Below are 16840 nucleotides of genomic sequence, written 5' to 3' on the forward strand. Positions count from 1 at the left end.
TGGGATATTACAGCAATTACAGAGGCATGACTTAGGAATGGTTAGGACCAGCAGCTTAATGTTCCAAGGTATAGATGCTATAGCAAGGATAGAAAGGGGGCAACGGAGCAGGGGGGTGAGATGGTTTTGATGAGGGATAACATTATGGCTGGGCTTCAGGAGGATATTCCTGGAAGTACATCCAGGCAAGTTGTACAGGTGGAACTGAGAAATAAATAGTCAGCCGGGAATTGAGAAGCAAATTTACTAACAGATCACTTATCTGTAAGAATAGTATGGTTGTATACAAGACGTGACCTTTTTTAATTCATTCACAGGATGAGGGTGTCACTGGCTGGGCCTCAAGGGCAGTTAAGATTCAACCATGTTGCTGTGGGTCTGGAGTCACATGCAGGCCAGACCAGGTAAGGATGGCAGATTCCTTCCCTGAAGGATATTAGTGAATCTCGTTGTTTTTTTTTTTTTGCAACAATCAACAATGGATTCATGGTCTTTAATAGATTCTTACTTCCAAATTTTTATTGAATTCACATTCCACTGTCTGCTGTAACGGGATCCAAACGCTGGGACCCAGAACGTTATCTGGGTGTCTGGATTATCCATCTAGCGATAGTATCACTAGACCATTGGGAAGGGTGAGTGACTGAGGTATCAGTGGGGCAGCACATCAGCACCAAATATCCCATGGTCTCTGTGGAACATAGAAAGGGCTGGGGAGGGAAATATATGCCTGGTGGTGGGGTCTGACTGTAGGTAGCGGAAATTGCAGAGGTTAATGCGCTGTATCTGGAGATTCGTGGGGTGGCAGGTGAGGACCGGTGGATTATATTCTTATTGTGGTTGGAGGGGTGGGGGGAAGGCGGAGGTACGGGAAGTGGAGAATATGCATTGGAGGGAATTTTTGATCACGTGGGAGGGAAATGCAGTCCTTGAAATAGGAATCCTTTCTGGGGTGTCCTGGAGTGGAATTGCTTTTCCTGGAAGCAGATATGGCAGAGGCGGAGGAATTGGGAGTACAGGTTCATGTTTTTACAGGAATATACTCAAGGGAAATCAGATGAGCAAAAAGGGAACATGAAATATCTCTAGGAAATGGTTTAAGTAGAATCCAAAGCGATTCTACAAATATATCAAGGATAAAAGAAAAAATAGACAAAGAATACAACTTCTTAAAGATCAAGAAGGCCATCTGTGGAACAACAGGAGGTGGGAGAGATACTACGCTACTCTTTTCTGAAGAGTTTGGAGAACTTGATAGTTAACAACAGTGATAAGTTGAAAAGTGTCCATGTTACAGAGGAGGTGGTACTGGATGTCTTAAATGGCATCAAGGTGGATAAATCCCTGGGTCCTGATCAGGTGTATCCCAGAAATTTGTGGAAAGCTAGGAAAGCAGTGCCCCTCCCTGAGGTATTTATATCATCGTTTGTGACAGGTGAGGTGCTGGAAGACAGGTGTTGTTATTTTAAAAAGGTGGTAAGGAAAGGCCAGGGAACAACAGAACAGGCAGCCTGAAGTCAGTGGTAGGCAAGTTATTGGAAGGGATTCTGAGGGATAGGATTTACATGTATTTGGAAAGACCAGGAAAGATTAAGGATAGTCAACATGACTTTGTGTGAGTAATTCTCTCTTTCTAACTTGATTGAGTTTTTTTGAAGATGTGACAAAGATGATTGATGAAGACAGACTGTGGACGCTGTCTATATGGACACTGAACGATGTTCCACAAAGCAGACTGGTTAGCAAGGTTAGATAACATGGAATGTTGGGAGAACTAGCCATTTGGATACAAAACTGGCTTGAAGATAGGAGGCAGAGGGTGGTGATGGAGGGTTGCTTTGCGGACTGGAGGCGTGTGAGCAGCAGTGTGCTGCAAGAATGGATATTCGGTCCTCAAATAAATGACTTGGATGTGAATATATGAGATATAGTCAGTGGTTTTACAGAAGACACCAAAAGTGGAGGTGTAGTGGACAGCGAAGAAGGTTAGTTCAGAATACAACAGGATCTTGATCAGATGGGCCATTGGAGCAAAGAATGGCAGACGGAGTTCAATTTAGACAAATGCGAGGTGCTGCATTTTGGAAAGGCAAATCAGGGCAGGATTTATACACTTAATGGTAAAGTCCTTCGGAGTGTTGCTGAACAAAGAGACCATGGAGTTCAGATTCATTGTTCGTTGCAAGTAGAGTCGCAGATAGGCAGACTAGTGAAGGTGGTGTTTGGTATGCTTATATTTATTGGTCGATGCATTGAATACAGAAGCTGGGGCATCATATTGTGGCTGGACAGGACATTGATTAAGCCATTTCAGGAATTCTGTTTTAAGTTCAAAATCCCCTGTTCTGGGAAGGATGTTCTGAATCTTGAAAGAGTTCAGACAAGATTGACAAAGACTTTGCCAGGGTTGGAGGATTTGGGCTACAAGGAGAGGCTGGGGGTAATTTCCCTGGAGAGTCAAAGACTGAGAGGTGACTTCATGTAGATTTGTAAAATCATGAGGGGCATGGATAAGGTGAACAGCCAGGGTCTTTCCCCCCCCCCCCCCCCCCAGGTTAGGTGGTTCCAAAACAAGATCACATGGGCTTAAGTCAAGAGAGCAAAGATTTAAAAGGGATCTGAGAAGCAAAGTTTTCAAGCTGTGTGTGGTGTGTGTATTGGATGAGCTGCCAGATGAAGTAGTGGAGGCTGATACAATTACAACATTTGAAAGGCATCTGATTGGGTACATGAATAGGAAGGGTTTCGAGGGATACGGATCAATAGCTGGGAATAGGATTCCATTAGATTAGGATTCCTAGTTGGCATGGACAAATTGGACCAAAGGTCTGATTCTGTGCTGTACATCTCTATGACACGAATAAATGAAAATAAGATGTGTTCCTCTTTTGTGGAGAGCTAGCAGAAGCACAGATAATTGTCCTTGGAGCTGAGACGGTTAAGCAGTGAGTTTGACCAGTTGCAAATTTGTGTCTTGGATATTTAATTTGCAGAGAGAAGGGAATTGTGAACAATGCCACAATTTTAGTAACTATTTTCAGGTAATTGGCAAATAATATGTGAACATGTGAACATTATTTTATTCAGTAAAGTCTGAGCATCTGGAACTGTCTGATTGGCAGCTGGACACAGACTCAGCAGTTATTCATAAACAGATTTGGAATTTTACTTTTTAGGGGAAGATTTGGGGGGCTATGGGCAAATGGGAAGGGAATTGGGACAGATGTGCAGCATCTCCAGAGGGAGATAGTACAGTCCCAACGGGCTGAATAGCCCCCAGCCCCTGTGCTCTGAGATACTGCCCCATTCACTGTGAATGATGAAGCTCATTCCAGGGCAGAGAGAGGGAGGATCCCACCACTCACCTCACAATGGGTCTTGTGTGATTGATGTCAGCGCAGGCCAATAGGGGGCAGAGGGCAGTACTAGAGGACCAGGTCGTACCAGTTTGTCTTCCAACCAATCGGAGTGAATGAGGGCATCCTCAATGCTGGAACTAAAGAAAGGCACATGTAGCAGAGATCTGAGAAACTGGAGGTCATGAGATAGGGAGCGTTCTGTGGCTGGTGAGGAATTATATAAATAAGGAAGAGTTGTGAGGCTGGATGAGGTGACAGTGATCAGGAGAGTTGAGGATGGAGGAATTTAGAGTTAGTGAGGATTAGAGTCATAATGTTATACAGCAAGGAAACAGGCCCTGTGGTGCAACCAGTCCATGCCAACCATAATTCCAAACTGAACTAAGTGTACGTGCCTCCGCTTGGTCCACATCCATCCAAATATTTCCTATTTATGTACTTATCTGAATGTATTTTAAATATTGTAATTGTATTCATTCCTCTGGAAATTCATTCCACACGTATTTTTTTTTTTAAAACCCTTATGTCTTTTCTCAAACCTTTCTCATTTCTTCTCAAAATGAATGCACCCAAGTTTTGAATCCCCCTCTCCCCTGGCTATTCACCTTATCTGCACTCTTTTTCTGATTTTATAAACCTCTAATAAGGTCACCCCTCAACCTCATGCACTGCAGTGGAAAACATTCCCAGCCTATCCAGCCTCTCCTTAGAACACAATCCCTCCATTCATGGCAACATGCTGGTAAATCTCTTCTGAACCTGCTCCAATTTAATAATATCCTTCCTATAACAGCACAACCAGAACTGGACAGAGTATTCCAGAAAAGGCCTCTCCAACATCCTGTACATCCTCAACATAACGTCCCAACTCCTGTATTCAAAGGTCTGAACAATGACGGTAAGTGTGCTAAGCACCTTCTTAACCACCCTGTCTACATGTGACACAAACTTCAAAGACGTGAAGCCCTCTGTCTCTTTGTTCCCATATCACTACTCAAGGTCCTACTTTTATTGAGTGTCACTCCTACCCTGGTTTGTTTTATCAAGATGTAATATTTTGCATTTATTCCAATCCAAAACATTTTCAAGTATAAAGGCAGCAGGAGTATAATTAAGAGGGAAATCAGGAGACAAAAAGGGGGCGTGAGATAGCTTTGGCGAATAGGGTTAAGGATAATCCAAAGGGCTTTTGTAAATACATTAAGAACAAAAGGCTAACTAGGAGAAAATAGAGATCAGCAAGGCAGTCTTTGTGTGGGGCTTCAGGCGATGGGCGAGATAGGGAAACAAGTACTTTGCATCAGTGTTTACTGTGAAGAAGTACATGGGAGATATAGAATGTGGTGAAATAAATGGTGATATCTTGAAAAATGTCCATATTACAGAGGAGGAGGACGTGCTGGAAGGAGCTGGTGCAGGGGAAAATGATTCACATTTTTGCATCATTGTGATCTCCTCTGGAGTAGAGTTGACCTGCATAAGAAGGATGGATTGTACCTGATTTGGAAGGTGTCTAATATCTGGGCAGGGAGATTTGTTAATGCTACTCAGGAGGCATTAAACCAGTGAGGGAGTGGGTGTGATTGCAAATAGATAGTGAGAAAAGAGGTATGTCTGAGGCTGGTACAGTTCTGAGGTCAAATAGTCAAGGCAGGCAAGGGCAAAGCAGAGAATGAGGTCAGACTGAGCAGTTACACTGCATTTATTTCAATGCAAGAGGCCTGACAGGGAAGGCAGATGGGCTTAGGGTATGGTTTTGAACATGGCACTGGGATATCATGGGTATTACAGAAACGTGGCTCAGGGATGGATAGGACTGGCAGCTTAATGTTTCAGAGTATAGATGCTATAGGAAGAATAGAAACGGGGCCAAGAGAGGAGGGGGAGTAGTGTTTTTGATTAGGGATAGCATTATGTTTGTGCTTAGGGAGGATATTCATGGGAGTCCATCCAGTGAAGTTATTTGGGTGGAACTGGGAAATAAGAAAGAGATGATCACCTTATTGGGGTTGTCTGCGTGGATTTCATCCGGGTTCTCTGGTTTCCTCCCACAGTCCAAAGATGTGCAGGGTAGATTGGATTATCCAGGCTGAATTGCCCGTAGTGCTCAGGGATGTGTAGGTTGGGTGGCCCTGGAAAATGCAACGTTACAGGGGGAGGTTAGGAGACTCTGAGCGTCAGTATCGATGTGATGGGCCGAATGGTCTCATTCCACACTGTTGGGATTCTGGGATTCTCTGATAATTCTACTAGTTTTAAAGTAGTTACAGAAAATAATAGACCAGATTATCCAATTTCGAAACTTAACTTTTCAAAGGTCAATTTTGATGGCACAAGGCAAAAACTTTCATCTGACCCCTCAAACCTGCTCTGCCATTCAATAAGGTCAGGGTTGATCTTTTCATGGCCTCAGCTCCACATTCCTGCTCTCTCACCATAACCCTTAATTCCTTTCATGTTCCTTAAAGGCAAATAAAGTTGATAGCTCAGCTGCTTCACTCAGCAGGGAATTCCACAGATTCACAACCCTTTAGCTGAAGAAGTTACTCCTGAACTCAGTCCTAAATCTGCTCCACCTTATTTTGACGCTGTGTTCTCTAGTTTCACCCACCCCTGGTGAAAATAAACTCCCTGCTTCTATCTTACTTACTCCCTTCATAATTTTGTTTTTTTTTTACCCCATCCAACCTCCCATTCTTCTAAATTACAATGAGTATAGAACCAGTTTTCTCAATCTCTCCACATACACCAACCCTCTCAACTCCAGGCCCAAACTAGTGACCCTCCTCTGCACCCCCTCCAGTGCTAGTACATCCTTGCTGAAGTAAGGTGATCAAACCTGTACACAGTACTCCAGGTGTGGCCTGTACAGCTGCAGCATAACCATCCCTCTAGCAAGGAAGCACAATATTCCGTTCATTGCCTTAATTACCTGCTGCACCTGCAAACCAATTCCTGTGATTCATGCACAAGGACACCCAGCTCCCTCTGCACAGCAGCATGCTGCAAGTTTTCACCATTTCATCATCCAGTTTGCTGTTAGTTCGACCAAAATGGATGACCCCACATTTCCCAACATTGTCCTCCATCTGCCAGATCCTTACCCACTGACTCAACCTATCTGTATCCCTGTGCAGACTTACGGTGGCCTCTGCACACATTGCTCTACCTCATCTTTGTATCAAATCTGAACTCTGACACCGTACACTTGGTCCTCAACTCCAAAACATTTGTGTAAATTGTAAACAGTTGTAGTGCCAACACTAATCCAAACTCACATTTATCCCCATTCTTTACTTTTTGTTGGTTAACCCATCCTGTATCCTTGCTAATACATTACCCATAATGCCGTGCAGCCTTTATCTTATACAGCAGCCTTTCATGTGGCAACTTGTCGATTACTTTCTGGAAATCCAGATACACCACACCAACCGGGTCCCCCTTGTCCAACGCATTTGTGATGTCCTCAAATAGTTCAACTAAATGCGTTAAACATGAGCTGCCTTTCATGAATCCATGCTGTGTCTGCTCAATGGGATAGTTTCTACCCAGATAACTCGCTACTACTTCCTTGAGAGGTTCAAGCATTTTCCCCACTACAGAAGTTAAACTAATGGGTGTTTTTTTTTTAAATAGTGGCATCACATTTGCAGCTTTCCAATCTGTCAGATACGTCCCAGAGTCCAGCAAATTTTCGCGAATTATCATGAACACATTTGCTATTTTCCCGGCCATCTCTTTTCGCCCCTGGGATGCATTCCATCACGGCCAGGCGCCCCTTTTACCTTTAGGCTGTTACCTTTCCCAACACTTCCTCTTTACTGAGAATGATTGGTTCTCTGTCCACATCTGCCATTGCCTCCATAGACCTGTAAAAATGAGACAATGAGAGTACACAGACAGTATATTCCTGTTAAGGCCAAGGCTGGGAAGCGTAGAGAATGCTGCCTGTCGAGAGAAATTGAGGCTCTGGTCAAGAAAATGAAGGAGGGATATGGCAGGTACAGACAGCTGGGTTTGAGTGGATCCCTGGAGGAGTATAGAGACAGTAGGAGAATACTTGAGGGAAACCAGGAGGGCAAAAAGGGGACAAGCGATGGCTTTGGGAAATAGATTTAAGGAGAATCCAAATAGATTCTAGAAATACACTAAGGACAAAGAGTGACCAGGCAGAGAATAGGGACCCTCAAAGACCAACAAGACTGACTATGGAACCCCAGGAGTTTGGAAAGATTCTATATGAATATTACACATTGGTTTTTACTGAAAAACGATGTGGAAGCTAGAGAATTTGCACAAATAAATAGTGATAACTTGGCAAGTGTCCATGTTACAGAGGAGGATACCCTGAATGTCTTAAAATGGATAAAGGTGGATAAATCCCTGGGACCTGATCAGATGTATCCCAGAAATTTGTGGGAAGCTAGGGAAGTGATTGTTGGGCCCCTCCCTGAGATATTTGTGTCATCAATAACCACAGGTGAGGTGCTGGAAGATGTGTGCCATTATTTGAGAAAGGTGGTAAGGAAAAGCCAGGGAACTATAGACCGGTGAGCCTGTAGTCAGTGGCAGGCAAGTTGTTTGGAAGGGATTCTAAGGGACAGGATTTGCATGTAATTGGAAAGGCAAATAATTGGGGAGAATCAGCATGGCTTTGTGCATGGACATCGTTAACTCGGACTTCAGGAAGACACAATGTTCCACATAACAACAGACTGGTTAGCAAGTTCAACATCATAGAATACGGGGAGAACTAGCTATTTGGATAAAATTCATCACAGAGACATACAGCACAGAAACAGACCCTTCGGTCCAACCCATCCATGCCAACCAGATATTCCAGCCCAATCTAGTCCCACCTGCCAGCACCTGGCCCATATCCCCCCAAATCTTTCCTATTCATATACCTATGAATGTTACAATTGTACTCGCCTCCACCACTTCCTCTGGCCACTCATTCCACACACGTACCACCCTCTGTGTGTAAACGTTGCCCCTCAGGTCTCTTTTATATCTTTCCCCTCCACCCTAAACCTATGCCCTCTAGTTCTGGAAGCCCCCACTCCAGGGAGGAGACTTTGTCTATTTATCTTATTTATCCTGTCCATGCCGTTCATGATTTTATGTTTCTCTGTGAGGTCACTCCTCAGCCTCCGACACGCCAGGGAAAACAGCCCCAGCCTATTCAACCTCCCCCTGTCGTGATTTCGACCAGGAGCAGATTTGTCTCCAGGATATTTAGTTGACAGAGAGGGAAAGTAGAAAGTTTGTCACAATTTTTAGTAACTGCATTCATGTAACTGGCAAATAATGCAAGGTAAAAATGAGAAGATTATTTTACTGAGTCAGTTCTGAGCATCTGGAACAGTTTGAACAAGAGCTGAATGCAGATTCAACAGTTAGTGTCAAAACAAATGTGGAATTCAACTTTTTAAGGAAAGATTTGGAAGGCTATGGACAGTTGGGAGGGGAGTTGGGACAGATTTGCAGCATCTGCAGAGGGAGAGAGTACAGCCCCAATAGGCTGACTAGCCCCCAGCCCCTATACCCTGTGATAATGCCCCATTCGCTGTGAATGATGAAGCTCATCCCACCGCAGAGCCATCGAGCCATAGAGATGTACTGCACAGAAACAGACCCTTCTGTCAAACTCGTCCATGCTGACCAGATGTCTTAACCTAATCAAGTCCTATTTGCCAGCACTTGGCATATATCCCTCTATACCCTTTCTATTCATATACCCATTCAGATGGGGTAATTGTACCAGGCTCCACCACGTGTCCTGACCGAAAATTCAATGCATGTAGCAACCTCTGATTGACAGAAGCCCGTTAGGTCCCTTTTAAATATTTTCCCTGTCAACTTAAACCTCTCGTTCTGGACCTGTCTATTTATCCCATTCATGCCCCTCATGATTTTATAAAACTCAATGAGGTCACCCTTCAGCCTCCAACACTTATGGGAGGATCCCACCAACATGACACAATGGGGCCCAGGTGATTGACAGCAGCTGCAGACCAATAGGAGAGTTGGCGTGATCCTCCAGCCAATAGAAGTGAATGAGGGGTGTGGCCAGCAGGCCAGCACGTGACCATGAGCTGTGCAGGCGCAGTGTCACTGTGAGGGGGGACTCAGTGAGTGTGAAGGGAGTGGCATAGACTGGGAGAAAAATGGAGTTTGTGGGTACTGGGGCGGTTTATAAACACACGGTGTAGGCTGCTTGACATGAATTACAAGCTCCCGCTAAATAAAAACCAGAAAAAATTGTGGATGATGGAAATGATAAACAACAACCAGAAAGTGCTGGAAAAGCTCAGCAGGTCTGGCAGCATCTGTGAAGACAAGTCAGAGTTAACATTTCTGAACCTATGAACCTTCCTCAGAACTGATGTGACTGAGGGAAAAATGTTGGTTTATATGCAGAAGGTATAGGTAAAAGAGTAAATGATTGGGAATAGAGTGCAAAGAGAGAGATAGGAGACATTGGACAAAGGAGTGTATATCGATCTGGCTGGGGGAGAGTGAATAGCTGTTCATGGGGACTGTTGGTGGCTAATCACAGATAGTGTGTAATAGCAGGCTATGTAATAACAAGGCCTGGTGTGTGGGGTGTAGGGGGCTAGGATGCTAGGACGTGGGAGAGTTCAGGATCTAAAATTATTGAATTTGATATTGAGGCCAAAGGGCTGAAGGGTCCCCGAGTGAGTGATGAGGTTTTGTTCTTCCAGCTTCGTTAACATGTGGCACTGGAAACGCACAGCAGGTCAGGCAGCATCCAAGTAGCTGGAGAATTGCCGTTTTAGTATATGCCCTTCATCAGGAATGTGCGGTGTGGGAAAGAGTGCTGAGAGATAAATAGGAGGGGGTGTGTAGGGCTGGGGGGGAAGGGATCTAGGAAGGCAATAGGTAGATGCAGGTGGGAGGTAATGGTGAGACGGTGGAGTGGATAATGGGGAAGGAAGATGGACAGGTGGGTCAGTTCAAGAGGCCAGTGCCGAGTTGGAGGGTTGGAGCTAGGATAAGGTGGGGTGAGGGGAGATGAGGAAACATTGATGCTGTGTGGTTGAAGGGTCCCAAGGCGGACGATGAGGTGTTATTCCTCCAAGCTTCGGGTGGCTTGATTTGGCGATGGAGGCAGCCCAGAACCTGCATGTCCTTGGCGGAGTGGGAGGGTCCGTTGATTGTGTCGGCCACAGGGCAGTGGGGTTGGTTGGTACATGTGTTCCAGAAATGTTCCCTGAAATATTCCGCAAGTTGGCATCCTGTCTCCCCACTGTAGAGGAGACCACATCGAGAGCAAAGGACTCAATAGGTGAGGTGTTTGAATGTAAGAACTATCTCTGCTGAATGTGGAAGGATCCTTTGGTGTCTTGGATGGAGGTGAGGGGAAGGTGTGGGCACAGGTTTTCCACCTCTTGCAATGGCGAGCGAAGGTTCTGGGAGTAGAGGATGGGTTGGTGGGGAGCGTGGATCGAACAAGGAAGTCACAGAGAGAATGGTCTCTGAGGAATGCTGAAAGGACTGGGGAGGGAAATATATCTCTGATGGGGTCTGATTGTAGGTGGTGGAAATGGTGGAGGATGATGTGTTGTACCTGGGTGGAATGTGAGGACTTGGGGGATTCTATCCTTGTTGCAGTTGAAGTAGTTGGGTTCAAGGGTGGAGGTGTGGGAAGTAGAGGAGATACGGTGGAGGGTATTGTTGACCACATGGGAGGGGAAATTGCTGTAATTGAAATACGGAGCCATTTGGTATGTTCTGGAGTGTTCTGCCAGTTTGTATCAAGCTTCACTGGAACATTGCAGTAAGTATGAGACAGGGATGTTGCCCAGGGAACAGGCTCGTGTGTTGAAGTGGCAGGCAACTGGAAGCTCAGGGTCTTTTTTGCGGCAGAATGTACATCAGCCACCATTTCCATCCCATCCACTGAGATGCTGCCAGACACCAGTTCCTGTTCCCTCCATTAACAGCTATACACTCTCCCAGCCAGATCGCTATCCAGTCCTTTTTCTTTCCAAATGTTCCTTTGGGCTCTGTCCCCACCTATTATTCACTCTTTAACCCCTATCTCCTTTGCCATTGCACTGGGAGCTAAATTGCCCAGAGTTTTCAGAGATGTGTAGGTTACGTGCAAGATAAATATTTGTCTTTACTATTCATCCTGCACTGACTGTGAGTGTTGTTGTGTGAATTCATTTTATGGGATATTAATTGAGACTGGGATCTCAGAAACAGGTTTTTACAGTCAGCAGAGACATCAGGACCTGAATATAATTGGCATTTAACTGTGAAAACAGAAAGGTTTGTCTGTTCTGTCTGTGAGAAAATATCTTCAATACTTTTGTCAAGCAAAAATCAGAGAGATGGACAAATTTGTGGCTGGATCACCCTTTGGGTGTGTGCTCTGTTCTGGGCCCTGCAGCTGAGGAAGGACATATTGCCCTGAGAGGGAGCACAGATTTATCCAAATTGCACCTCATCTCTTTGCAGCAACTGTCAGATTTAGTCCCCCAATCACCCACTTCGTAATGTTAACCTGTAAACTCCTTATTTTCAGTTCTCTGCAAACTACCCACTAAAATTCCTTATGGACTCAAATTCCTTATGAACTAAAATTCCAGCATCTTTTCAGGTGGAATGTTCCAGATTCTGACAACTGAAAATGACAGGGCTGCACTGAGAGTGCTGCTTGGCTCAGTGAGTGTGTTTTGGAATTGGGTGAAAACAGTGAGGTGAGACAGGGAGAAGGTGATGCTGAAACTCAGGTTTAGTTCAGGCCGTTCAGAAATTCATATGCTCCCAATGGGAATAGCCAATTTTTATGAGATACCTGCTGAATATTTTGTAACAGGTTTTAAAGTATAACATGTCAGCTTAAGTAAAGGTCGGGGATTTAGATTATAATGGACATGCTTGAAGTGAAGAAAGGTTGCTAGCTCATTTAAGTTCTCGCGATGGGAGAACTAGCTGAATCTAGAGAGACATTGTTACAGGAGACCTCAGATCCGCGGTGTTCTCCTCTTGCACAATGTGGGAAATAAGGGATGCTTCCAGTGTCCCTGGCGACAATATGTGCAGGAAGTGTGCCCATCTGCAGTTACTGGGAAACTGCTTTTCAGATCTGAAGCTGTGAGTGGACTCACTGTGGAGCATCTGCAATACTGAGGATGTTATGGACAGCACGTTCAGTGAGTTAGGAAAGGGAATGGATGACTATCAGATCAAGTAAAAGGCTCAGGAAGGAAATGCAGGAGTTCCCAGTGATCATCCCATTATCAAACAGATACTGTATCCCGCTTCGGATTCTGCACCGAACGGAGGAAAGAGAGTAACGGGGATTCAATAGTCAGAGGTACAGATAGGCACTTCTGTGGCCACAGACATGAATCCAGGATAGTATGTTACCTCCCTGGTGCCAGGATCCGCGATAGCATGGATAGGTTATTGGACATTGTGGAGCTGGAGGGTAAACAGCCAGTGGTGGTGGAATCCTCTCACTATGCAGACCATGTATCATTTACATTCTCCACTGCTTCTCACTCATGTCTGCTTCAAAAAGAGGGAATCACTGAGAAACACGGAATAAAATGGGGTCAGAGTCTCTGGTATAAAACTGTTGAACACAATGCCCCCATCTTCTCCATATTGGTCATCAAGCACACAGACCCACTGCGATCATCTCATACCTTTTTGATATTAGAATAGATGATAGATGATTGGTTAATGTTTTGGGGAGGCAAATGAGCAGAGAGGTTTAGTAGGAAATTCTGGAGCTCAGGGTGCAGGAATCTGAGTTAAAAATGGGCTATCCTCAAGGCTGGAATTACAGAAAGGCACTTAGCAGAGAGATTTGTGGGGATCGAGATTACAGAGATAGGGAGGATTGTGTGATTGGAGGATGTTACAGAGATGCTTATGATAGCAGAGATAAGGAAGAGTTGTGAAGCTTCATGAGGTGACAGTGATAGGGAGAGTTGTGAACACGAAGACACCGAGAGTTAGAGTTTCAAAGTTATATATCATGGAAATGGACCCTGTGGTCTAACCAATCCATGTCGACTATAATTCCACCTAAACTAATCACACCTGCCTCTGCTTGGCCTATATCCCTCCAAATATTTCCTATTTATGTACTTATCCAAATATCTTTTAAGTATTGTAATTGTGTTCACAGCTACCACTTCCTCTGGGAGTTCAACCCATAAGTGCAAAAATAGAAAAACTCATGTCTTTTTAAAATCTTTGTCATCTCTTCTCAAACTGTATGCACCGGTGTCTTGAATCCCCCTCCCATGCAGCCATTCATCTTGTCTACACACTCCATGATTTTATAAACCTCTAATAAGGTCACCCCTCAACCTCCTGCTCTCCGGTGACAGACATCCCAGCCTATCCATCCTCTCCTTCTAAAACAATCCCTCCGTTCATGGCAACATCCTGGGAATCATCTTCTGAACCTTTTCCAATTTAATGACATCCTTCCTCTAACAGGGGGACCAGAACTGAACACAGTGAAGAGGCCTCACCAACATCATGTATAACCTCATGATAGTGTCCCAACTCCTATACCTAAAGGTCTGAGCAATGAAGGTAAGCGTGCTAAACACCCACTTAACCACCCTGTCTACATGTGACACAAACTGCAAAGACCTGAACCCCTCGGTTTCTTTGTTCCACATCACTACTCAAGGCCTTACTTTTAATTAGTGTAATTAATTAATGAGGCTAAAGGAGATTTTGTTTTATAAAATATAATATCTTACATTTATTCAAATTAAATTCCATCTGCCACATTTCAGCCCATTCACCCAATTGATCAGGATCCCTCTGTATTCGTGGATAACCTTTTGTTACTGTCTACCTTAACAGTTTTTGATGTCACCCACAAACAAACCATGCTTTGTGTATTCTAATTCAAACCATCTACACACATGACAAACAAAAATGGACCCAGCACCGATTCCTGGAGAACACTGCTGGTCACGGGCCTCCAGTGTGAAAAACAACCCTCCACTATTACTGTCTCCTATTGTTAAGCTAATTTTGTATCCAGTTGGCAAGCTCTTGCTGAATCCCATGGGATCGAACTTTACAACTTCGTCTCCCCTGCACAACCTTTTTAAAGACTTTACTAAAGTCCAAATAAACAATGTCTGCCACTCTGCCCTCATCGATCTTCTTGGTGACTACCTTAAAAATCTCAATCAAGTCTGTGAGACACCCTGTTAAGTAACCATGTTGAGTGTCCCTAATCATTCCTTAACTCTCCAAATACATGCAAATCCTATCCTTCCGAATCGCTTCCAGCGGCTTACCCACCACTGAGGTCTACAGTTCCTAGGCTGCTCATTATACCCCTTCTTGAACAAAGGTACAACATTAGCCACTCTCCAGTCATCAGGCAGCTCACCTGTAGTTATCGATTACACAACTATTTCTCCATAGTGCCCACAATTACCTCTCACCCAAACTGTTCCCGTCCTATCACTTCCGTCACTTGCCCTGTCTGATCAGACAAGAAAAGGTCAGGTGTTGCTTGCTTCCTGATAGGAACATTTAAATATTGATAAAGAACATTTCTTGAACTCATTTAACACATTCTTTACCAACCAAACCTTTCACACTATCGTAATCACCTACTACTATAACCTTATTGTTGTGACTGTATATCGGAGATCTCTCTGTATATTTGTTCCTTATGTTCTCCCTGATTATTGCAGCGTCTATAGTGCCATCTGACCAAGGTGATTTTTTTAAAAGTTTGAAAACACCATTTTGTTTTTAAAAAAGCTTTCCTCTGCGATTTAAATATAAATCTCTTTTTGTTTATTCACTCAGATGTGGATGTTTACCCTGAGGGCAGTTGGGAGTTAACCACATTGCTGTGGGTCTGGAGTCACATGTTGGCCAGACCGGGTGAGGATGACAGTTTCCTTCCCTAAAGGGCATTAGTGAACCAGATGGGTTTTTTCCTAACAGTCGATAATAGTTTCATGGTCATCATTAGCCTTTTCATTCGAGATTTTATTGATATCAGATGCCACCATCAGCCATGATGCTACCATCTAACCCTAATCCTCGGAACATTGCTCATATTACTCGTCTAGCAAGAATATCATCTGGCCATTGCCTCCCTTTTTAGCAATGTATTATTTTTAAAAAAGCTCCATCATTCTCCGTGTACAATTTGAGGTAAAATTACACACATGCAATTTCTGAAGCCGGAGGGGGATTACAGAGACAGAGAGGGATGTGGGTCTAGTGGGGGATTGTTGTCCAAACATCACTGTGGTGTACATGGACTGCAGCATTTCAGGGAGGCCGTTCACCACCACTTTCTCCAAGACACATAAAGGTGGCCAATAAATACTGGTCTGGGCAGCAAAGGCAACCTCCAGTGAATAAAACCGAGCAGTGACCTCTCCCAGCTGACTGGTTGTGAAGGTATAAACCGCTCGGAAATGCAGCTTGGAGAAAAGAGAAACAAACAGTGACATTTCACAGCTGCCCTCCGAGAGACCTCGCTCTCTGAGCTGCTCACAGCCGGATCAGCTCAGTGGGTTTCAGTCTCTTGAAATATCAATTTTAGACGGTTTTATTATATTAATAGTGAGAAATGTGAGGGTTTTTTTTCATGTCTTTCGGTCTGTTGTTTAAATGTTTAAAATATAAAGCGTAAGCATTAAGTTATTCTCGGGCAGTATTTTTCGAGCAGTAAGACTGTGCCTTTGTCTTGGTCTGTAGATTGTTAAGGTGGAGAGATGGCCTGTTGTAGAGTGGTGTGCTGTTCCTGTCGGATGTTGGGAGATTAGAGAGAGTTTCAATGATCCTGATGATTGTGTCTGCAGGAAGTGTGTTTGCAAATCCTATCAGATCACATGGATTGGTGAAGGAGTGATTAAAGGCAGTGAGGAATTGACAGGAGCCGGGGGGTGTGATAGGTGGCAGTCTCAGGATTGCAGGATACTGCAGATACAGTCAGGTAGATGGGTTACCTCTAGGAAAACTGGGAGGGGTAGGCAAGTACTGCAGGAATATCCAGTGGTTATCCCCAGCTCAAACAAGTGTACTGTTTTGGAAAATGTAGGGGGTAATAGACTTTCAGGGGAATATAGCACTGACTGCCAAGTTACTGCGACTGAGACTGGCTCTAACATAATGTAAGGTATACCCAGTTCCAAACAAACGATGGTGTTAGGGGACACTCTAGTCAGGGGCACAGTCTGCCATTTCTGCAGCTGACAGTGAGACATCAGAATGGGGTGGTGCCTCCCTGATGCTAGGGTCAGTGATGCCTTGGAGAGGGTGCAGAATATTCTCAAAGGGGAGAATAGCCAGTGGGAGGACATTGTACATTGGTACCAATGGCATAGGAAGGGGAAAGCATGGGGTCCTGATGAGCAGAGAGATTTGCTAGTTCCACTCGGGAGGCATTAAACCAGTGAGGGAGTTGGGGTAAACCTAAAGAGATAGTGAGAAAA

The 16840-nt window shown here is 44.4% G+C and overlaps 1 long non-coding RNA gene across 2 annotated transcripts in view; it reads left to right on the plus strand.

The window, feature by feature from the left end:
- Positions 1 to 16840, plus strand: part of LOC148145791 (uncharacterized) — a 49884-nt gene that overhangs the window by 5519 nt on the left and 27525 nt on the right. Inside the window, exons 1-2 of one of the 2 annotated variants that reach the window (XR_015761318.1) lie at positions 13915 to 13949; positions 15198 to 15275. This is a non-coding gene — a long non-coding RNA (uncharacterized LOC148145791). Of the gene's footprint in view, positions 1 to 317; positions 405 to 13914; positions 13950 to 15197; positions 15276 to 16840 lie in introns of those variants that run through there. The other variant, XR_015761317.1, reaches the window with a different exon arrangement.

Source organism: Chiloscyllium plagiosum, unplaced genomic scaffold (assembly GCF_037043375.1).
Source record: "Chiloscyllium plagiosum isolate Xiang-an unplaced genomic scaffold, Cpla_swu_hap1 HiC_scaffold_24, whole genome shotgun sequence".
Taxonomy (NCBI): domain Eukaryota; kingdom Metazoa; phylum Chordata; class Chondrichthyes; order Orectolobiformes; family Hemiscylliidae; genus Chiloscyllium; species Chiloscyllium plagiosum.